At 37.7% G+C, this 24,001-nt stretch overlaps 1 protein-coding gene across 4 annotated transcripts in view; it reads left to right on the plus strand.

Moving 5' to 3' along the window:
* Positions 1 to 1,769: 1,769 nt before the first annotated feature.
* LOC129780588 (GTPase-activating protein skywalker) overlaps positions 1,770 to 24,001 on the plus strand; it is a 162,278-nt gene continuing 140,046 nt past the window's right edge. For 2 of the 4 annotated variants that reach the window (XM_055789011.1, XM_055789009.1), the window contains exon 1: positions 1,770 to 2,410. The gene's annotated coding sequence lies outside the window, so the exon portion shown is untranslated. Of the gene's footprint in view, positions 2,411 to 23,147; positions 23,163 to 24,001 lie in introns of those variants that run through there. The other 2 variants (XM_055789012.1, XM_055789013.1) reach the window with 2 other exon arrangements.

Here is a 24,001-nt window from a genome sequence, read left to right on the forward strand (position 1 = left end):
AGAGAAGTGTCGAATCACTATAAAAACATTTCTTACCCCCTTAAACCTCCACATGCCAAATTAGGTTCCTTTTTCTTGCTTAGTTCTTAAGTTATGCAGACATTTGTGTTTCATTTGTATGGCGAGAGGGGGAGGGGTCTTGAACTATCATAAGAATCTTCTCCGACCCCTAAAACCCCTACATGCCAATTTTCATGTCGATCGGTTCAGTAGTTTCCGAGTCCATAAGAATCAGACGTGGAGGCGATCTGGCGTAGTGGTAACATCCATGCCTCTCACGCTAAAGGTCACGAGTTCAACTCTCACTCCCGACATTCTTCCGAAAAATGGAAGTAAAAAGTGACGAACCAGCCAAATGAGTTGAAAGTCACTATAATACAGATAAAAAAAAAAAAAAAATAAGAATCAGACAGACAGACAGAAATCCATTTATGCAAGCGTATCAAATCATAAGGTTTCAATTGCCATTTTGGTAGATACAAAAATTTCAGTATTATTGACTTCTAAACATATATAAATTTGATTATAAATTAATTTCACTTCTCGCCAAATGTTTATTATTCTGAACGATTGAATTATATAAATTTATTTTATTTCTTTGATGAAAACGAATTACATAAATTTACATTTATTTCAATTCATGTTCGGTCAAGAAGATAAATAAACAATGCCCGAGTCACGAAAACGTTTGCTCCTCTTATAGGAGAAACATCTGACAGCATGCGGAAAAAAAACAGCATGGGGAAAAAGGTGCAAGAAATTCATTTCCCAAGGAAATGCAGTTGAAAAATAAATTTTATTTTTTCCGCATGACCAAGCTCCAAACGTAACGCTCTCGTTTTCCAAATTTCGAATTTAGACCCTTATACAGAAATGCAGGACGTAGTCCTACGTCAATACCGCTCTGTAATGATTTCTCGCGTAACTTTTGAAAAGGTCCAATGTAATATTTTCGTCAACTCGAGAAAAATGAAGTTGAAGACCCGAACATTATTCCGCGAATTGTCTTAAAAGGTATCGATCTTTATCACTACTTTTACCACTAGCAGTCAATAATAACTCTGAAAAACCAATCGTAATAGTTGTTCCGTGATTTGAGCTTAAATTTGAAGCCTCGGAGCGAAAAATGTTACATTGGACGTTTGGACTGCCCCTGTTTGCACATTGGACATATTACGTTTCACGATAAGAATCCATAAAGACAGATTATTATTGTCATCACTCGTTGAATTGCACTGACATAGATAACAACACCTGAAAGAAACAAAAACTCAAAACGACCGAAGTACGACTTCGTGTTGTTTTGATTGCTTTGTTACTTCGGACGTTTCGAGCGTCGGAGGAAAGAGGCGTCTGAAGTAACAGCCGAGTGCTTAAAATCCGAATCTGTACATTGGATATTTTTTGCATCGGCGATTAAAAGATGAAGTAGATAGATACGTGAACGATTGTTTTTATAATGCATTCAATGATTGAGAACTAATAGCGTGCATCCATTAACTCGATTTGTTTACATTTGTTACATAGGACCTTTTCAAAAGTTACGCGAGATTTGTACCATTGATAAATAGTTCCGCATTTCATCGGCGGGTAATTGTCAGGGAATGCTCGCGCTGTCAATACACCACCCCTTACACACGCACACAATCACTCGTGCTGCCGTAAAGCACACGGTGTTTGCTGCATTGGTGTTTGTTTCGTTCTTGCTTCTGGCCACTACATAGCCAATCTGTCTCTTCGGGTTTTTTATGTACAAACTTTTACCATCGCCGTCATTTAATGCCAAACTTTGCATGAATTCGGTCCGCACTGTTCGCTTAGCAAAATAGTGTGTTCCCTTGCGCAAAACGCGATATTCTGAATCGATTGACTGCTTTCGCTCCGAGTGCTTGATTTTTTTCGGCGAGTGCAAGTTGTCGCGAAACCTAGGCGGAAGTTGCTCTAATATCCGACTGTCGGATAAGGAGAGAAAATATACTTGTTTGTGCTGCAGACAAAAAAAATGTCCCACCGTACGAAGTGATTTTTTTCCGCTATCATTTGTGCATACAGTGTGTGGTTTTTCTCCTCTCGTGTTGTTTCTCCAAAAGTTTCGCTGCTTTGTACCCAAGAGTTGCCAAGTTTCGGCATTTGTCAAACAGGGGTGAATTAATAATTACGATAAATTACCTTCAACTGAAGTGCTGAAATGCAAATGTGTCCGTGATAGTGTTTTCTTTCGGTGCATCAACATAACAAGGTGAAAATTTTACTGAGCACACAGAAGTAGTCAGTGAAATCGCTATAGCCGAGCGGAGGATACATAATTTTGCGATAACGGTGTTTCCGTCTTTTTCATTATCGCAATTTGGGAATTTACTGGTAGCTACCCCCAACCGCCCACAAGAGCAGATATCTTCATTCTGGGGAGGTAAGTCTGAATTTATTTTACTTCCGTTTTGGCTAGTATGAAGATGAAAAAAGAGGAATTGCACAACTATCTTTTACGATGACTGCTTGCGCGATTATCGTATAGTTATAGTTGGATCCACAAATACGCTTGCAGATAAAAATAAAAAAAAATAAACAGACATCGATACATTCTGGTGCTGGGAGCGTTTCTTCCGGTCCTGCTGGAATTTGAACTTTGGAAGGAAGTCCCCTTATGACTGGAAATCACAACACTGCTCAGACAAGACGATCCCACTGGTTAAGGTTGATATCATCTATCCATTCATTGCGAAAGAGAAATGACGTGTTCGGGGGCACGTATCTGAGAAGTTCCTTTCCGCTGTCTCGTCGGCTCTCTGAGCTCACGTTACTGTCGCGAACGATGTTCATTCAGCATGACTCGATTTGTCTCGCAGAACTTGTGCATTCTCGGCGCCTGGATTTAAAGAGTAACATAAAGGTGCGTTTGTGGGTATTACCAGTATTATTGGTATTTTCGTAATACACGGAACCAGGTGTCATAGAATACTGAACGCACACCACAATACTTCTTCCCAGACAATAGAGCCACCGAAAGCTGCGTGCTAGTCAGTATTCTGACTGCATCGTGGAACGCCTACGCTGGGAAGCGGTGATGGTGGGTGGTCGAATGGTATAAGGACGGGTCCGGTATAACGATTACTCCCAGTAAGTAGCCAGCTAGCCAAGGGGTTTATCGTTTCTTCGGAGTGGCATGCTCTCCTTCCCACAATTACCACTTGTGTGCAGCGTTGCCAATGTTCCAGTTCAAACTGGATTCTTCCAGTTTTTTCCTCGATCCAGTCAAACAGTTAAACCACAGCAGTGGCACTTCATACAATTCGCTGACTAAAAAGTGTCCACATTTTCGATCCTTGTTTACATGAAGAATACATTTTTTCAGGCATACTTGATTTGAGAGTGTATCGATTTCTAGCTGTCTTGACGCAAGGTCTTTAATGAAGAATGACAAGATGGGAAGGTTTATATAAACATGTTCATAAATACATAAGTTTATACAAATAGTATCATTGTTCTTATATTAACTATTCAGTGCAATTTTATCAATATTTGAAACAGAAATTGAAAAAGAAATGTGTTTTTCAATATTTTTTTCTGATATGGTAATTAAAAATCCATGATTACCTCTGTTTTATCATTTACCCCCATTATTTGTCAATTTTTCCTGCTCTTCGTTCTTTGAACTATCATTTTGGCAGTTCCATTTGAGAGATTTAAAATTGCGACAAAATAGAATTTTTTTTTGAAAGAACGAATTGTGGAAAATTTTCTCAGCTTTATAATTAAAGTTCTGAGTTTATTGAATGACAGATTGAAGTTGATTCATAGAAGAATAAGATATCATTTGATATGTCGATTTTTGAAATCGGCTCAATGGTTGAAAAGATATGAATTTGTGGAAGAAATCATGAGTTTTATGTTTTTTTTAAATACTAAACTTTCAAACCATTTAGTTTATTTTGAGGATCGACAGAGCAAATGGAATCTTAACTTTCTACGAATCCGCAAACATGCCTAGCAGTAACTTAAAAACCTAACCAAAAGCCAACAAAAAGTGTCTTCGATTGTAGGATGTAATGGTAGAATAATATTATATGATAAAATTTAATTATATATAAAAAATACACCCCGTACTGGTAGGCCAATCGTCGTGGAAACCGATAAAATCGTTGAAACCATCCAAGTAGACCGGTATGTGAGCACTCGCTCGATTGGCCAGGAACTGGGTATAGACCATAAAACCGTTTGGAATCATTTGCAGAAGATTGGATTCCAAAAAAAGCTGGATGGAACGAACTCGACCCATTTTTGAAGAAGATGGTGACTGGTGATGATAAGTGGATCACGTACGACAACCTAAAGCGAAAAAAGTCGTGGTCGAAGCGCGGTGAGCCGGCCCAAACCATCGCCAAGCCCGGATTGTCGACCAGGAAGGTTTTGCTGTGTGTTTGGTGGGATTGGAAGGGGATCATCCACTATGAGCGTGGAGGCGATCTGGCGTAGTGGTAACATCCATGCCTCTCACGCTGAAGGTCACGAGTTCAATTCTCACTCCCGACATTCTTCCAAAAATGGAAATACAAGTGACGAACCAGCCAAATGAGTTGAAAATCACTATAATACAGATAAAAAAAAATCCACTATGAGCTGCTCAACTATGACCACGGGAGCTCGGATGGGATGTCCTATTGCACCCACCGTATAGTCCGGACCTGGCTCCAAGTGATTATCATTTCTTCCGGTCCATGCAAAACACTCTTGGTGGTACTAAGTTGGCCTCAAAAGAGACTTGCGAAAACTGGCTGTCTGAGTTTTTTGCAAATAAGGTGGAGAGGGGAGTGGTTATAAGGGGGGGATAATGAAGTTGTCTTTTAAATGGCAACAAGTTTGCGAACAAAACGGCGCATATTTTTTGATTTAAATTGGATAATTTTAAGTTTGTTAAATAAAGCGTCAAATTTCGATCAGAAATACGACATTTCTTTTTCCCCAACCTTATATATAAAGTGAATTATATCACATACACTACTCAAGGAAGTTAATGACACTTAAGGCTGATTTAGACGATGCCAGTCAGCGCTCTAGTTGAAGTATCCAGTGAACAGAGAACAGACACTCTGTTTAAGTTACTTTTACCAGCATCGAACAATTAATAGGCCTCTAACTTGAACAGAGTGTCTGTTCTCTATTCACTGGATACTTCAACTAGAGCGCTGACTGGCATCGTCTAAATCAGCCTTTATGTTACTATTTTACTAGCTGACCCGGCAAACGTTGTTCTACCAAATAAATTACTTCTAGTGAATATTTTGGTTGTTGAATAAAACATAACTAATGTATTGTAAGTGTGTTTAAATGTTTTAACGATCCATAAAATTGATCGATTTTGATCGATGAAGGATCAATTCCACGTGAATATCGAGCTGAAGGTTTGACCGTGTATTGCATTGGACCGTGGGAAAATGGACTTCCCGAACCCGAGTGTGATGTGGAGATGGAGATAAGATCTATGATATTCAGACAATGGAGCGGTTTAGACGATGACCACCAACAAAAATTGAACAAATAACAAAAAAAAAACATTTTCATTTTCTTTTCATTACACCATCTTCGTTTAGGAATTCTGAAACCAAAGATACGCCAGACAACTTCATTGGAGCTGTTGTACAGTCCAATTCGGTACCTCATTATTTCGTCCAAGTGATTCAATCAAGGAGTGTTCACATCGGTATTCTGAATTCGAAACACATCCATATTGTTTCCTGTTTTCACAGACTTGCAAATGTTTTTTTTGCTCTTCACTGAACTGCAGAGCTTGACATTAATATGAACATTGCATGTGAGGCGTATATGGTACTATCCAACGATTTGGGATGTCAATGATATTTGTTGATATTTTACCATTTGCGCTTCACAGAAATAGTTCAATGTCAAATTGCATGGCAAGGACGAAGTGCCATCTGGCATTTACCAACGTAACTATGAATTTGAATGAAATTGATAGTAAGTGGTAGCTAATAGATTAAGCTATCATTTGATGCCAAAGCCTTACCATAGAGTTGCTTTCCAAAGCCATGAAAAATTATCGAAGTTACTGTTCGATTTTTCGAACGCTTTGCATAAAACGGGTTAAAAAACGAACGACGGATCAACTATTTGGTATTGTTTATATATAAATAAAAATATCGTGATTAAAAATAAGAGATAGGGCTAAAAATAGGTTATATATGGTTATATGTATTAGGCCAAATTTATGCAAAAAATACAAAAACAAAATTATTCAGACTTTTTTGCATAGGACCACCCTAATCGGTATCCCAACGGGATCATATATATTTTACGACCTATTCTCATACCTACCATGTTTTTTGAGTATAATATCATTAAAATCGGTCGAGCCGTTTCGGAGGAGTTCGGCCACGAACATCGTGACACGAGATTTATATATATATAGATTATTACAGCTATTCCATGTCAAACCGATATAGTAGTTCTCAGATTTTCGTCAAAAGTGGTAATTTTGTTCTTTATCGCAAAACATTAGACCCGTATTATTTTTTTATTAGAGTGCCATTTACATTTTAGGGTGGCCCGAAAAATCAATTTTCGTCCAATTTTCCCAAAAATGGCTGTTTTCAAAAACATTTGAAGCACTGAACTAATTTAATTGATCGACATATCAAAGTGAGGCCAATGAGCTAGTCTTTTATCAAAATATATTATTGAATATTGAACCCGAAAAAACTGATTTTAATTGTTGATTGTAGTTGATTGTAAATCACAGATTTATTCAGAAATCATATTTTTATGTTGTATTTTAAGCGTATTAATTAGTATTAATATCGTTAGTTCGTATAATTATTTAATAATTCAATTTATTGTGTTTACCATGATGATGCTAAGGGGCTGTCCACATACCACGTGGACAACTTTAGGGGGGGTAGGGGTCACGAAATGTCCACGTTTGTCCACGGTGAGGGGGGAGGCGGTATAAATAATTTCCACGTGGACAATTTTTTTTAAAAATACATTACGTTTAATATGTATGCATGTATGTGGCGACTGGCCCGTGTCAAAACAAAAAAAAAATTTTAAGTAGGTAGAATGCAATTTTCAGAACCAACACGCACTCATTTCTAATCGATTCGACCGATTCAGCAGTTGCTGGCACTGTGTGGAGAGACTCTGAGAGAGCCGGTCGGGCATCCATACTTCTCTCTTTTTTCACCGTTTTTGTAAAAAATCTTTAGGGCGATGAAAAGGTCTTATAATTTACAACAATTTTGAATGGACAATTCTTGGGATTATAGACAAAAACCGTTATCTATTCCCAAAGTAGGCCCTCACCCGCAAAAGGTCATCTTCTATGTCAGGAACAGCACATCCCTGTCAAACTCCAAAATTGCTTGCAATTTTGCAATTGTCGAGGATACATGAGTTCTGACGTTCCTGTTATGCGCTTCTTACAAACAATCAGTCGATAAGTTCCAATAAATATAGCTCGACAACCATGTGATAGAAACACTTACAACAAATACACTTACCGTAGCATTTGTGAACATTCGACAATAGTAGACGAGTTAATTAGCGACTTTTCTGATCTTGGGATGCTGGTAAAACGGGAGATTCGCATAAACAAGAGTAGAGCAATTTACTGCAGACCATTTCGTCGGGTAATATTGAAGAAAGGAAAGAATAGATCGATATTATGGTATTGTTCACAAATTGCATAACGCCAGAAAACATGGATTTTGGTTCTCCCTTTTCCTTAACGTATCGCTATACCCCTGAAACTACAACTAACACAATCTCGCCTCTTGATTATTTCATGATAATGTTGTTCGAATCTAGAATTTCATCTTGCTCGAAAATATTAGAAATCAACATAAAACAAATATCGTAACGTAATCCTACGTCAACTACGGTTCGTCATGGTTCGGATACAACCCTACAACTTTCTTGGTTTTTCAAAAAACAAACAAATAATAAAAAAAGACGGGTGGGTAATGTCGGTGACATAACCGGAGTGACGTAGGACTATACAAATATATATTTTAAATATATTGTTTTATTTTCTTCTCCTACGTGAATACCTACCTATCTACCTGAAAAATTGATTAGTTTACTGTTTACTCTTTATGAACATGTTGGGGGTTCTGAAAAGAACCTTTGGTGTTGTGTTTTTGCGTTTTTTTACAAACTTGATTCTTGATTTTTTTCTGAAGGCTTTGTACTTATTAAATGTTCAACGTCGGGCATCTTTCGGCGTATACACATATCGTACAATCAAAAAAATTGCTGTGATAGGGAATGCATAGGTGGTTATCAGCTCGTTCACTATCATATATTTCACTATTGAGCACATTACCGTACCTTAAACTGTGGTTTCGGAAACGAATGAATTGTAAGATTTGTAGTCTCCGCAAACAATGTAAATAAAAATGAAAAAGAACTGAGGTTTTGGAGACGAACTCTACGATCTGTCGAGAAATAGACGAGCTATAAGCGTTCTGAAAAACCAACAGTGAATACAGGGACGGATGACCTTCGGATTGAAGTCCTTTAAAATAAGAACAGAGCAGCAGGAAATGCATAGCTCATCATGTTGCTCCTTAGTTATGTTTCTATACAATGCAGATGTAACCTCAGTCAATTTTCAACATCAGTTATCAACCAAAGAAAGCAGTTTTTGCTATCGAGAAAATTCGTGAATGCCATCCTGCATACAATGTGTTGTAATTTGAAGCCACTTTCAATTCAGGAACCATGCATGGGTTTGTGAAAGCTGAATGATCAATTTAAAAGACCCCAACCACCAATAAGTTCAAAAACAAGCATAAACAAAAAAAAAGTCATATTATGTCACTTTAGAATGCATTGGTATTGTGAATAACTTTTAATAACATTTCTTTGAAAGGTTTAATGGCCCTGAAAAGCGCCGTGTTTTACGGTGGCTGGTTCTGTCACCAAAGCAGTCTGTATAAACAAACTTTTTCTTTTTTCTAGCTGCTGCCGTTTTGCGATTGCGTTTGCTACTCGTTGAAACTAGTTGTTGCCTTGATGAGCGCCGAACCGAAGCTGCTCTGTTCTTGATGCGTGTTTTCTGATTGTCGTGAGCAGCTTTGCAAGCCAACTCGAGCATCCGAAGGCCGAAACTCTATAATCGCTGTTAGGTATACTGGTGCTCCGGCACCAATCCGTTCGGCCTAGTTACCCTTGCGGAGCAATTGGCGGATACACCAACGGGGAACTGCACACCTGCACGGTTCGAGTGGGCCTTTGCCTTTCCCTTAACTTGTCCTCCTTTGTTACGTCCACACGTCCTCGTTGCTGCTTGTTTTCTTTTTATGATGTGATACGATGCGATGTTAAACGATGCCGTACAACCACAGGGGTTTACGGTTTGAAAGAAAATAAGACATTTTTTTGGGGTCCGCGTGTTTTATACTCTAGCGGTACACACTCACAGGATAGAGACAAATCGGCAGACTCAGCCAAAAGGGCGAGTCCAACGAGACGAACGAATGAGCGTTAAAAGGCAGCGATGGCAAAAAAATACATTCATTACGATTTGTTCGCTCGTTGGATTCACATGCAGGCTAAAAAGGGTCCTTTTCAGGATCACAAAATTATCTTCAATCTAAAGAGTTTATTGTTTTGTTATCACTCGATATCCCCATCTTGTTCGGCTAAACCTTCCTGTTTAGCGATTTGTTGCCACTCGTCACAGCTTCCACAGTTGGAAAATTTCTTCCCATCCAACATTGTGACATATTGTACAGTAAATTACATTCAATGCGACGTGCCGAAGCACCACTCAGTGTCGCATTGGAGGCGATTTTAACCTGTAATTGAACATTTGCGATGACAGTGGTACAGTGTCGACTTTCAATGTGTCGCATTACATGTCCGTCCAATTAGTTAAATGTCGAACTAATTGTAAATTACTGTACTTTCAATCTGGAAACAATTTAGAATTGGTGAAAATTTAATAATCAGGAAAGTTCCCAACTATCAATAAGCTCAGAACAACTGTCAAATTCACATACTCATCAGATCCTGGCAAACAAATTATGAAAAAATCAATTTGTGTTTTTTTATTATTTTGGATATTATTTTAGAAAGCATTGAACTGTATTTCGTAAACTCTTTTTTGAAAGGTTTAATGGCCCTGATAAGCGCCGTGTTTTATGGAATGGTTCCAATTTAGAAAACTTAGTACTCGTGGTTTTGAAAAAAAACATTTCGAACACCCTCGATGCCGCCTTGTTCTGGATTTACCACCAAAGCAGATTGTATAAAGAACAAACATTTTTCTTCTGCTACCAGCAGCCGTTTTGCGATTGCGTTTGCCACTCGCCACTCGCTGCAACTGCCTGTTGTCTTGATGTCCACCGAACCGAATGTGTTCTGTTCCGAATGCGGGTTTTCTTATCGTCGCGAGCAGCTTTGCCAACTAACTCGATCACTTCGGCGGCCGAAACTATATAACGCCGGCTAGGTGGACTGGTGCACTGGTATTAACGCGCTCCGCCTAGTTACCCTTGCAGGGAACTCCAGACCAACACGGTTTGAGCGGGATTTTGCCTTTCCCTTCACTTTTCCTCCTTTGCCATGTCCAGACATGGCTGCTTGGGTTGGTTTGTTGATGTGTTGTGATGCGAACTGATGTGGTGTACGGTTTGAATTAGAATGATCGTTACGGCAGCGGAGCGGGGATTTTTAAGCTGACTGACTGGCTCGAGAATTACGCATGTGTGAGACTGCGACCAATGTTTCGTTCCTTTTTTTTTCTTTTTCCTTTCCAATCGTGCTTCATTCTATTTAGCTGTTGCTCTGGTTGCCCGTTTTGGTCGGTACGATTTGAGGAGCACAAAATGGACCAATCAAAAATGAGCACATAGTGCTTTTGGACAATGCTTGATATTTCACAATTATTCAATTATTTATCTCAAGAAAAATGAAATGTTATTCGTTATGATAGATGCGTAGATATATTTCCTATCAATTGATGCAAAAACCTTTGCGATCTATTGAGAAATGCTCGAGTTATAAGCGTTCCAAATCTTGCATTTTTTCCTACTTGTTTAGTGCCTAGATTTCCATTTCACCCCCTATATCTTCCGGTTAGACGTAGTCCTACGTTAAAAATCGATTTTTGTTTTTCAAAAAAAAAATAAGAATTACCACGAACCATTGCCACTTTTTTCTCTCAAGTTCCACTTTTCTTCTCTGGTTAAACCTTAAAATCTTCCATTTTTTTTAAAATATTGTTCAGTTTTATCCAATTTTTTATGTGTGCTTCAGTTATTATTAATTTTGTGTATTATTGTGTATTTTGTGTATAAATTCATAATGTATAAATGTTATCTCTCCTGTTCCTTGACCAATTTTTCTTTTTTGACGTAGGACTACGTATTACATTAAGGGTGCCAAATCAGAAAACAGGTCACATTTTTATGAAATAAAGTCAACGTTAATAACTAGTTTTGCTGCGAATGGATTTTAACGATTTGCACACCAATCGAATCGGATTTTTTCTAAGATTTGTTTGATATGCTATACATCACAATCCCATAGTCTGCATATGGTTTAAACTGATGAAAATTGGAAGCATTCCCATTCCCCCATACATTTGTTCTGTCCATTTGTGTGCTTTCCCGAACAGAACTGTCAATAACGGGCAATGTATGCAGCCGCTAGAATAGAAATAACGAAGGGGGATAGCGAAAAGAGAATATTTGCGAAGTAAACTCCACGCTTGCATAGTAAGTTATCTGCCGATAGCGTATAAGTATTGCATCTCACCTGAGGAAAATTCTCAGAATCTTTCTATGCCCGAAAAAACAAAGGTCGTTTATTCTGCTCGCTTTGTGTTTTATGTTTCCCCTCGAGCTGTGAACGCTAGCGAATATTTCTCTTGAAGTGCATCTGGCATTGTAATTACCACAACCATCTGAACTTGCCATGGCTTTGTGTGTGTTGCTTATTTTCGTTGCGCGAAATTTAGAACTTGTTGATTTCCTGTAAATGTAAATAGCACACCTTCGATACTTTTAGTTACCATTCGTATTTGCTCTCGTGCGCATCGGCTCTGTTCTGATGCAAAAAGGTACTAGCTTTGTTGACGGTTTTGACCGAGAGTCGAGAAACGATTTTTCATAAACGGTCATTCTCGCGATGTTTCATTTTTATCGCTGCAACTGTGTGTATCTGTTAGACGAATGTTTGATCCTTGTCGAATGGCGATGCACGGAAGATTCCTCTCGTTAAGTACTCAGTGCAATGCGTACATTGCTATAAAGAAACAAATTGCGACATATGACCAATTAGTGTATTGTTCTCGCAAAGGCAAAAAAGAATCGTTGCTTCTCGAAATGATTCTACAAAATCACGCAAGTCATTAAACCTTTTCAGGGTCCCCGGAACTTTTTACTAAAGAGTTATTTATGAAATTGCGACGTATTCGCAAATAATATCCAAAATGATAAATCAACAAACCCTCGGATTTTTTTTACATTTTTCGTTCGATTGATTCAATATAGATTTACCTTGGATCGATCTTTCTTTTTTTACACACTCTCAGTTTTACTTTTCTCCTGCTTACATTTACGAATTCAATAAGGTGTGGTAACTACCCAAGCAGCAACGTGCTACACAGTATTTGAGTTTATATAAATATCATATGTTTTAGGTCCTCCAAACATTATGAGGCTCAAAACAATTGATGTAGCATTTAAACCACGACTGGTGCAATAATCATACGAGAAATCTTACCCAAAATTGTTCATAGAAACCAGGCGCTATCATGGATTAATTTATATGAATATGAAACCCAAGTAATCTTGTTTGCGTTTACATCAATCGACCATTCGACGAAATTAAAATCTGAAATTCTCATGTCTTAGTTAAGCTGAAAAGGAAAATCTGCCCATTTAATTGGATCGGCATATATATCCTATCATTTATCGCGTCTTTTTCAATCGAAATCCAATCGCGACGGCGGAAAGTTGACTGTGGGAAACCTGTGAAGGTAACCGAGAGAACTCCTCTATAATATATAAGGACATTTCAATAGGGACGCTACAGGAGTAGACCGATAGGGACAGCAAACGACACCATATTTTTCCCGCTCTCTCGACATTTCTCTTCAGTAATGTTTGTCATTCCATATTGGAAGGATATACGATCCAACAACGAGTAGAGATTACTAAAATTTACTACCGAAATTCGGAATCAATGGCCTCAACTTTAAGAGCGCTACGGCCACTTTATGGTCGTCATAATCGTCCTGCCAGATTAACAATTGAGCGTCTAGTGGAAAAACTTGAATCCACAGGCACAGTACAAAATGTTCCCGTGCCGGTAAAAAACAAAGAAGTGCCCGTAGTGTCGAGAATATTGTTGCCGCTAGCGCACCAATTGAGGAAGACCCAAATCAGTCTCTCACACGTCGTTCTCTAGCGTTGGGCATATCTGTGACATCGTTGTGGCGAATTTTGCGAAAAGATCTTGACCTACATCTCTACAAGATCAAATTGACACAAGAACTGAAGCCGCTTGACCATCAGAAGCGTCGTATGTTCGTGAATTGGGCTGAGCAACAACTTGAAAATGATCCGGGTTTTTATCGAAAAATCATCTTCGGTGATCAGGCTCATTTCTGGCTGAATGGCTTCGTTAATAAGCAAAATATACGTTATTGGTAAGGCAGCAATCCACACGTACTCCGTGAGTCACCATTCAAAAATACGCTTTGGTGCGGTTTATGGTCCGGTGGTGTCATTGGGTCGTACTTCTTCCGTGATGATCAAGACCGGCACGTTACTCTGAATGGAAATCGTTACCGATCAATGATAACCGAATAGTTTTGGTCTGAATTGGATGATATGGACTTGGGCAATATGTGGTTTCAACAGGATGGTTCCACAAGCCACACAGCGAATTTAAAAATCGATTCATTGAAAACCATGTTTGGTGAGCGTGTTATCTCACGAAATAGCCCAGTAAATTGGCCTCCTCGGTCGTGCGATTTGACGCCGTCAGACTATTTCCTGTGGGCCTACGACAAGTCTATGGTCGATGCCAACAAGTCAGCGATGATTGATGAACTTCGTACAAATATCGATTTATGCATGAAAACCGTCGAAAATTGGGTTCAGCATCTGGACTTCTGCAAGCGTGATGGCCATGCAAAAGAAATCGAGTTCCATACATAATGGCATCAAATGTACTTTCACATGAATAAAGAATTCTCGCGTAACTTTTGAAAAGGTCCTAAGTAACAAATGTAAACAAATCGAGTTAATAGTGTGCATCCATTAGTTCTCAATCATTGAACGCATTGCAAAAACAACCGTTCAAGTATCTATCCTTTTCATCTTTTAATCACCAATACCAAACATGTCTAATGTAAAGATCCGAATTTTAAGCACTCGACTGTAACTTCGGACGTATCTTTCCTCTGACGCTCGATACGTCCGAAGTAACAAAGCAATCAAAACAACACGAAGTCGCACTTCGGACATTTTGAGTTTTTGTTATTTTCTGGTGTAGATATCGTTTAAGTGCAATTCAACGAGTGATAAGAATAAAGATCTGCTTTTAGCACGAAGTGCAAGTATTTGGATCATTGTTCAGTAGTTATTTTCAAATTTTCATCGTGCAAAGTAATTTGCCCAATGTATAAAGCGTTCAATCAGAACTTTCAATGTAACATTTTCCGCTCGGAGGCTTCAATTTCAAACTAAAATCACATAACAACAGTTACGATTGGTTTTCCAGAGTTATAATTGACTGCTAGTGGTGAAAGTAGTGATAAGGATCGATTCCTTTTGAAACATTTCGCGGAACAATGTTCCGATCTTCAACTTCGTTTTTCTCGAGTTGCTGTGAATGCTGTGAAAGGACCTTCTCAAAAGTTACGCGAGAATTTCATTTCAACCGTTTTTGTTTTATTTAAAAAATACTTTTGTTGCGCTCTTTCCGAAAAACCCGATATATGTTCCGATATGTTCCATGTACTCTGAACTTCAATTGCGACGGTGGAGAGTTGTCTTCCTTTACTTAATAGCGATGGATAACAACTATTACAACTATCCTCCTTAGGGGCGTTGGACCATCTGCTCTGGTTCTCAATAGTTTCAAGTTCTTTTTCGGACATGCTACTATCCGTCATTCGCAGGCGAGGTTTTTTCTTATTCCACATTCTTAGTGAGTGCACAAAAGATAGCAACGAAGATGGTCAAACAAAACAATAAAGAAATGTCAAAATTCGAATTAGAAGTTAGTTTTGATGCATTGATCTACATCCAGAAACCGTGTCCTCATGCACCTCAATTAATGACATTGTCGATCAGCAACAATATGAGATTTTTCAAGTTTTATCCAAATAAAATCGTATTTTCTAGAGGTTCTGAATAGATCCTCAAATATTGTTTTACAGTAATGTTCAAGTGGTGGGAAACTTTATTTTGGTCTGCTCGAATGGTTAATTAAGGGTAAATGGTCCAACATCAAGTGATTTCACTAGCCTGCTGAGCGTTCTAGCGCCCTATGTTATTCAAGTACCCACGAGTGAGACTCGATGTTGTACGGGAAAGGGTTAAGAGCACTCTTCCAGTTTTTTGAAAAATATTATTGGCAGCCCTGCTTGTGTGGAGCAGCCAGAGTTCTAGTCGATGTAGGAAGCTTTCCTGATATCGATTTTTTTGCCACCAACCCACGAGCCGGGAGTGTATGGAAATGAGACGGAAAGAGAAGAGCCATTCGAGCGTAGCCTTAGCTCTGCTTCGTTCACGTTTCAGTCCGTTGCTTGCTTCGGTGTGTATGTTGGTTATGTCTTCGTAAAAGTGCCGATTTGCGAATTATCTTTAGCTGCTTTCAGGTTGCTCTTTTGGAGCGAAGAGTAGAATAATAAAATCGGCAGAAACAAAACTTGTCGTTTTGTTGCTGGCAGTAAGAACGCTCCATTTCCGGAGTTTCGCCTGGCACGTTTTTCGTTCGGTGTGACACACGCGATATGACTTGAACGAACCTGTTCTTGCGATACTTGGGGAACTATGTTTTACGCTCTGTTCAGTTCGTAATGAAATAATTCAACGCGCAATTTAATTATTGGTTTGGCAATCATGTGTAGACCGTTTTAATTACAATGAATAATTATCTAACTATTCTAGAGAAGAATATTTACTTAAACGCATGATTCTTCATTGTTACATCAATCGTTTCAAAATTTGTGTTATAGCATGAATTTGATTATAAACATGAACCAATTTATATTTCTTAGAGAACGACTAAGAACAGTTGAGATTCTCCTGTATTTTGAAGGATTTATTCTAAGCGCGATACCATCGTACATGAATTGAGGGGCTTAGAATGAAAGAGGTGTAAGTGATTTGATCGATTTCTATTCATCAACTTTTTCTTTAGATAACAACTCAACTGCAAAAACGTTCCAATTTGAGTTTGCCATAGAATCCGATAGATGAGACTCTGACCTATCTTCCACATTGTTAAATACAGCTGAGAATGTGTTTGCAGCTAAGTTATGACCAAAAGAGAGAGAGTCGATGTAAAGAAATCGATGATGTCACTTACATCCCTTTCATTTTGAGCCCCTCATTTCAAGTAGAAAAGCTTTACTTATTAAGAACAGCAAACCGCATGCTCAACTCGTCGAAGATGCGGTCGAGAAATGACATGTAAATTTCAGCATATTTTCCAATTTGATCTCCGCTGTTGCTGCAACATTGTCACCTCCTTGCCTGGAAGCGCATGAGATGAAGACAAAAAAAAATATCAATTGTTCGGACGTTGCGAAGAACCTGGTCACTCGACCCAAGTCGACCCTCTACAGGGCGACGTCTAGGAAACCGTTGATGACTTCCTACGTCATCCCACACAAAAAGGAAAACTGTGCGATACCATAGAGTAATCCCAAATGAACTCGTCCTGAAAAAGCAGATTTTAAAAACATGTATTTTTGATCCGGATGAAAGTTTGTATTTTGTTTGGCTTGGAGGAAATATGAGTTTTCCACAGCAATTGGGATTTTTTCAAGTGTAACTTTTGAAAAGGGCGTATCGATTTTAGTAAGAGAAATCTTTGATAATTTACCGTTTTGTCTCATATTCCGAACACTTAAACTTTGATGGTCATTAAACAGTGTCTCATTACTCAAAATGATACTCTTTCGCGAAGTTAAATTGATTTTTTGATACAATAGAGCCTTCTTTTTAACTTGACTACAATAACATTGATTTACAAATAAATATTCATGGTGAAAAAATGAAAATATGTTTAATCACTTTTGTCGAACACCATTTCTGTCACTGACTCGTATTCCGAACACTTTTGTCTCGAATTCCGAACAGCAAAGATGCATTTCTTAAAAAAAATCATAACTTTTGAACTACCGGACCGATTAATATGATCGATATATCAAAATAAACTCAATTAGCTAGCTTTTTTGTAAAAAATGTTATACTCGCAAAAAAATTGAATTTTGCTTTCGTAATTATTGATTATATTAGCTTTTTATAGTTTACATGGTTTCGGGACCATGTAAATTATGTTAAAATGAAGTCTATAACCAAAAGAATGTCAAGGTTTTGATTATTTATATCATGAAGGTTCAGTAAATTCACATTTAAAAATGAAGTGTTCGCAATTTGAATCATGCGTAGAAACTTGATTCATATTCCGAATATAATTTTAATGAAAATTTCTGCATAAAATATCGTTTTTTCATCCATTTATTGTAGATTCGTACAAATTCTAGCACTTACAATAAAAACAACAAACAAAATAGTTGAAAAAAGTACTAAAACTGACAAATTAACGATGCTTGTTTTTTATAGAATTTGCTAACGTAAAAATTGAATCATTGGTTTTGACTGTCACTTTTTTGCAAATGCTCAATATTATAAATTATAGGCTGTATCGATACCTGTGAATGATGTTAAAATGAAGTCTATAACCAAAAGAATGTCAAGGTTTGGATCATTTATAACATGAAGATTCAGTAAATTTACATTTGAAAATGAAGTGTTCGCAATTTGAATCATGCGTAAAAATTTTATTCATATTCCGAACACTACTTCAATATTAATTTTAATGAAGATTTCTGCATAAAATATAATTTTTTTCACCCAGTTTTTGTAGGTTCTTACATTCTCTAGCACTTAACATGAAAACAGCAATCAAAACAGTTGAAACAACTACAAAACCTGAAAAATGAACGATTCTTGTTTTTTTACGGAATTTGCTAACGCAAACATTTTGTCATTGGTTTTGCCTGTCAATTTTTTGCAAATGTCTAATATTATAAATTATAGGCTACAGCCTATACCTGTAGATGATGTCAAAATGAAGCCTATACCTCAAAGAATGTCTGTGTTTTCATTATTCAATTATAAAAGTTTAGTAAATTTATATTTAAAAATGATGTGTTCGGAATTTGAGACTGTTCGGAATATGAGACAAAACGGTATATCTCAAAAACTATGAGTCGTACCGAAATAGCTCTTCGAAAGAGTTATATTTTCAAGAAAACTCTAATTTGTAATATCAAAAATACGGTAGAACCTCGATTATCCGCGAAAGCGAGTTGCCTATTAATTCTATAAACCTTCCAGAAATTTGTCATTGAGTGGGTAGGATCTTGCGCTTTTGTTTTGGTCATGACTTTCACATTATCTGAACATTGGTGTACACGACCTTACAGAAAGATATCTCAATGCTTTCTGTATTGATGAAACATAGTTTTCATGTTAAACATTCTTCTTTCGTGTTTACACCTCAGTTTTAACCCTTCATTGCGTTATCCGCGATTTTCGTTATACGCGGTGACCTAGCCTGTATGTATTTTCAAATTTTTTCATATAAAATAGAAGTCATGTAGAAAATTTAAAAAATACATCTAGGATGGTAAAACTGTTTTTGACAAACTTTGTGGAACATCAATATTTTCTTAATTTTTGTAACTTCGAATTTTTGTATGTTAACAACCTTTTTTTTGCCACAAATGATGAATCTGATGTGATTTAAAACAAAAAAGCTCATTATCAATCTCCTTCTAAATGCAGCCATTCTCGAGATATTTAAAAAGTCACAGGAGGGTTGTGTCCGAGACATGACCGCATAGTTGACGTAGGATTCCGATAGGCTATCTGTTGATTTTGGATATGTTTGAAGAATTACACCGTTTAACTCTTTGATAATGATTTGATGGCCCTAAAAAGCCGTTTTGTTTGGTTGTTGGGTATTGTTTGTTCACTCCACCAGTGTTTACCGAGTGATGATGACAGGAGGATGGGAAACAGTCGTCGGGTGGTGCGTATCAGATAAAAGATACCGAAGTGGAACGAGATAGGATGAAAACCGCCCTCTGTGATCCCAGGCGAGATGCCTCCTGTGTTATGGATGAAATAAAGAAAAAAATATAGGAGGTTGTGTCCAAGATACGACCGCATTGTTGACGTAGAACTTCGCTGTTATTTTTTAAAAGTCGCTTGTTTATACCTTCGGATATTATGCAATAATGCTGTGAAATTTTAGGAACACCTGCTTAGTAGAATACTCTCTGAGATGTTTTTTTCATTGTAGAATCAGTCGACGATAATTGATTGATTATTCATTCTTGCCTTCGCAGAACAATGCACTAGCTGATCGTATGTCGCAATTTATTTCACGTCAATGCATTGCATTGAAAATTTACCTTGAACGCTATTCCGGTGGCCTTTTTCGCAATTGACATAGACTCGGCTACATTCGATTAAACCAGCACCATTATTCCACATCTCATAACTACATCAATATATCTTTGGTACCGCGATGAAACAACAACAATGACAACACTTGCAAGTTTCAAATCTCATGCTACATGTTATTTAGTATTGCCTCAGTAGAATTGCACCTTTAGGCATCGTTCGTACAACGTAAACCAAGCGCCAAACAAGCGTTCGCTATAGCATGCATACATAGCCATACATTGGTGGCTTGAAACTACTAGGAATATAAACAAATCTCAACATTTTGCGCTATTCTCAAAAGAAACGCTTCTGTTTAAATTACTGGCCTCGAAAAAAGCTGCTTTTTCATGCTCGAGATAAGCGCAGCTGTCACCCTTAGTTTTGCTACTGGCAAGCGAAACCTTGAAGGCAGCTTTGCGACTGGCATGCGAACCCAAATAACTTATAACATTCCAGTACCACATTCAAGATACTTGGTATTCCCCAATGATTTCTTGGCGCACAACCTTAATGCCTGCTTCGCCATAACGTCAGTTTAATGCATTCATGCAATGTCAAAGACACCAACGAAACCCTTATGATGACGAAAAACAAAAACAATGACTGAATTATTCCACATAGCTTGTACTCTGCTGTAACATCCATCGATGCGAATTCGCTGATGAGTTTGTCAAGAGCGACCGCCTTCACCACCAGCGGGGGGAGCTTGTATCTGATTGCTGCCTGGATAATAGCGTTTACATTTCTACCGACGCGCCGAAATCGCCTACTTCGCTGTTGTTCGATGCGGTGTCGCACTCGCGAAGGCTCGGTTCAGTGCGAGCGCTTTTCGCTGCACCAACATCGCGTGCATCATTGGATGACGCTTGTTTTTTTGCAGGGCTCGAGCCAGCCTTCCTTTTCTTCTTGCTCATCACACACTACGCGAAGCGTCCAATTTATAACTCGGAAAGAAAAACACACACGATACGAATAACGCGAAAAACGAACTGGAAAAACCACACGACGATATCCAAGTTGAATTACCACTGGTGGGGTCCAATCTTGGATCGAAGCGCAGCGAAAGCAAAGTGAACTGGATTGCTCAACAGGCCGATGCCGAATGAAAGTTTGCCTCAGCGAGATCCACTGTTTATACTCTAGGAAAGTATTCCACTTCATTATTCTTCTTTTCCTTTGTTCACGGACTTTGAATCCTACGATTTTCCCTTCGTTGCTCGTCGATAAGTTGCTCGTTATTGCCAGCTCTGTTCAGGAAAGCACACAAAGGGACAGAACAAATGTATGGGAAAATGAAAATGCTTAAAGTTTTCATGTATTTTTAACCATTTACCAGGGGATTCTAATGTATAGCATATTAAACAAATCTTAGGGAATTTCCGATTCGTTTAGCATGTAAATCGCCTAAATCCGTTCATGGCAAAAATAGTTATAAACGTTAACTTTATTTCATAAAAACGTGACCTGTTTTCTGATTTGGCACCCTTAATGAAAGACGTAGTTCTACGTCAAAAAACTCACCAAAGTAATATAAGATAATTACCAATACCGAACACAATTATCAATTTTTCTCATCAGTAAAAACATGTTACTTCAATATAAAGAAAACATATTTGAAATGGAAAAGGTAATTATCTTTTACAACTTTTACCTTCTGAGTGTTTATTCAACCCAATGCGAATTTTAATTGGACTAACAACACCTAATACCATGTGTAGAGCATATAGGAAATCACTTTTTCTAATATTTCTTCACTTTTCCAATTTTTCTCGCCGTATAAACTTTCCTTGGGTGAAAATGAACACAACAAAACAGACAGCTTAAACCAAACGACCCGTTCTCGAGCGAGAACACACCTTGGTTTTTATTTATGAAAAATGAAATAAATCGTTTCATATTTCAAGTCATTTTTCACACAACTGCTACCATATACCATTTTACACTTGCCCTTGTGCTAAATTTTTCACAATAGATTGAAATGAGATTTCACGAAGCAAGCAACATTAAAGTTCCAAATTTAAATTTTATTCGCTAGAATTCATCGTATCACTCACCTTACTTGCAATATAAAAATGCCCCCGAGGGAATACATTTCGGTGGGAACAAAAGCTTCCCCTACTTTCATGTATTTGCAATGTCGATTTCTCCCAGGCAGCTTGGTTTTGATGTCTCTGTTAGTGACCCGCCGCATGTGTCGTCAACTTCGACCAATCAGGAGTAGGTATTTCCGTTAGGATAGGGGTTGAGATTTTTCAATTGTTCGATAGTTAGTTTCATGACATATATTGTTTTCTTTAATATAAAGAATTATTATGAAGTACCGAAATCGATTGACGCAAAAATTTTATCAATCCATCATGAAATGACTGAGCAATAAGCGTTTGAAATTGGACATTTTTAGCGATGTGTTCGATTTTCGGTTTTCAATTTGTACCCCAATATGTTCCCGAAAGACGTAATCCTACGTCAAAAAAAAAATCTAATTTACTGTCTTTTCATTGTAAATAGGCTTTTTATAATGTTTGTCGTGTTATACCGTCATGTTCATGAAATTTTATGAATTTGCTTATAATTTTCAACAACTTTTCAAAATACATTAAATACAATTCTACTTTAAAAACTGTTTATGTTTTGATCGTGCAACACGAGTAATATGTTAAAAGTTTGTATTGAGATAAAAAAAAGTTTAGTATCGCTACGTTTTGTATTAATCCAATGTCTTCAAAAGTTTTTCAACGTAACTCCTAAACATATATTTTTACCATAATAATGTATTTGGAAATGTTGTTAAAAAATATAAGCAAATTCATAAAATTTCATGAACATGACGGTATAACACGACAAACATATTACAAGAGCCTATTTACTATATAAAGACAATAAATTAGAAATACTTTTTTAAATATCTCGAGAATGCCTGCATTTTGAAGATTGATAATGGGCTTTTTTGTTTTAAACCACATCAGGATTCATCATTTGTGGCAAAAAAAAGGTTGTTAACATACAAAAATTCGAAATTTTTAATTTCGAGAAAGTCTTCTATTCAATCATTATCATGCATGGTTTCGCTCTTGTGAAACTATAAGATTGCTGGTAGTTTTGTTAGACTCGAAAACACAGTGTTCACCTGCACTAGCGTAAACATGTTTGCCACTAGCACAGACAATACAACTTATTTGGCATCGAAATGTAAACAAAATACTAGCAGGAATGACGTACGAAATGTTAGTACGAAAAATCTCAAAATCTCTAAACTGGATGTAGTGCACATGCACTTGAATATTTTTTCATCAGAATTCTAGCTTTTTTCCGTTTCTGTTTCAGACTTATTTTATGCTATGTATTCATCGTGGTTGCCGACAGTCGGCTTTAGTTTTTAGGAAACCCAAGCCAGACAATTTACACAACCGAAACTGGCCGTTGAGCAACAATCCAAAGGTAAATACTGCCGCTTGATTTTTGTGTTCTCGCAAAAAATTAAAAACACATACACGTAGCACCTCGTTATTAAATCAAACATGTGATTGTCTGTCCTTTTTCGAACTGAAAAACTGCTCTGCTGCTGCGTTCCTCTCTTTATGGGCTGTTTTGCGTTATAAATAAAACATTATTAAATGCAAACCTACAAGGCATCCGCGCAGACTTTGGACCAGGTCTCAGCATCCCCAGCATACACATCACACTACCTAGGCTACATGTTGTAGATTTGAAAAAAAAATCACCGCAGCACCGACAGACTGATCAATATTTATGAAGTCGTTAACTATTGCGAATGCCTAAAATAATGCAACGTATGTGTCGCGCGAGACCTCTCTGCCAGCGGATCAGTGCACCGACGACGAGCTGTGATTATGTCTGATCCGGCGCAGGATTGAATTTGGCAAACGATTCGATGAGAAGAGTCGCGTCACACCAAACAAGAAATATTGGCCGCACAACATACAACGCACACGTGAGACACTAATGGCTTCTGATCAACTGGGCGCGCATTGTGTCAATTCGGAGGCGAGAGCAATAATTCTTGATAGCGCGGCTGCAGCGACCGATTAGGATCGTAATAAACATGGTCCCCCCAGCGTGTGGACGGGACCGTAAGGCTAAGATCGATCGATGCTGCCAACAAGTTTCCCAAATGTCACTGTGAAGTGGCGGAATTGATGTTGTCTATGTTTTCTTCAAAAGGAATCCCCGTGTTTGGCCATATAAAGGTACACATCGACTTTGTACGAGGAAAGCCACCATAAAGTGGCTTAATATAGTTCAAAGAATTTCAATTT

Source organism: Toxorhynchites rutilus, chromosome 3 (genome assembly GCF_029784135.1).
Source record: "Toxorhynchites rutilus septentrionalis strain SRP chromosome 3, ASM2978413v1, whole genome shotgun sequence".
Classification (NCBI taxonomy): domain Eukaryota; kingdom Metazoa; phylum Arthropoda; class Insecta; order Diptera; family Culicidae; genus Toxorhynchites; species Toxorhynchites rutilus.